Genomic DNA, 1385 nt, shown 5'->3' with positions numbered 1-1385 from the left:
AGGGGGCTGGTGTCTGAAGGTGTTTGCACAGATCGCTGTCAAGGTGCAGATTTTAACAGTTGGGGAGGCAATGTCGGAGCTGCACAGGACTTTGGTGAGGTTACAGCTGAAGGTCTGAGTTTGGTTCCTGTCTCCTCACTATCGGAGGGACGGGATCGCGCTGGAGTTGGGTGCAGAGAGAGAGTCTCCAGGTTGTTACCCTGGGACGGAGCATTTCAGCGATGGAGAGAGAGATAGAGACTGGATAACCTCTGGTTGTTTTCTCTGTAGCGGAGATCAAGAAGGTTTGACGGGGTGGTGATTCCTGAGAGATGTGCTTCGGATGATGAGGAGCACGGACGGGGACAGAGAGGGGGAGAGAGAGGTGGATTTGAGGGCTGTTTCATCCAGTAAATAATTCCAGTGTGGAACGTACTTTCTGGGAATGTGGCAGAGCCAGTTTGACAGGAGAGGGGGCTCTGGTGGGGAGCTGGATAGTATTTGGGTGGCGTGGGGATACAGGGGAGGGAGCCAGAAGGCCGCCGGGGGTTAGCACGGGTAGCCGGCGCGAGTGGACTCCCAATCCTGCGATTGCGCTCGGTTCTCATCCGCCTCTTGGGAAGAGCTCATCCGGGGCAAAGCAATGAGGGGCCGGAAGGGATTTTTCCCTTCAGCTGGAGGGCGCTATTTCCAGGAAGCTCTTACTCTCTGTTTTTCACTTTCCCTTCTCTCTCTCTGTCTCTCTCTCTCCCCCCCCTCCAGCTTCTACACAGGGAGGGCTGCTTTGGGTTCGAGATAATGGTCCCCAAATGTCTCTTGCTGATAACAGGGGTATTTCTAAATGGAAATTTGCCCACATCCGCGGTTGTTTTATCAGTACGTCGCTCTCTCGTGTGGGTGGGACAGCTAACTGCCCCTCGGAATCCTGGGATTGGCAGCGGAGAGATGGGGTCGGTTAGGATTATATTCACTGGAGTTCGGAAATTCCTTTTCCTATCCATGTCCCCATCCCGATGCCTTTTAAATGTTTGTAACTGTACCCAGCGCCCCCCCCACCCACTTCCTCGTTCCACACTCGCACCACCCTCTGCGTGAAAAACGTTACCCCCCTCGGGTCCCTTTACCCTCCTCACCTTAAACCTATGCCCCTCTAGTTTCGGACGCCCCCCTACCCTGGGGAAAGGCTATTCACCCTATCCATGCCCCCCTCATGATTTTATAAACCTCCATAAGGTCACCCCCATCTGGGGGAGGGGGGGGAACAGCGCACGCCCACCCCCCCAGCCTCTCCCTGTCTCTTGAACCCTCCGACATCCTTTTCTGAACCCCCTTTCGAGTTTCCTGATGTCCTTCCCGTCGCGGGGGAGACCGGGATCGAATGCAGTATTTCCAAAAGCGGCCCTGAC

Source organism: Rhincodon typus, unplaced genomic scaffold, assembly GCF_021869965.1.
Source record: "Rhincodon typus isolate 14 unplaced genomic scaffold, sRhiTyp1.1 hic_rhity00000054, whole genome shotgun sequence".
In the NCBI taxonomy this organism is placed as follows: Eukaryota; Metazoa; Chordata; class Chondrichthyes; order Orectolobiformes; family Rhincodontidae; genus Rhincodon; species Rhincodon typus.
This window is presented reverse-complemented; position numbering follows the sequence as displayed.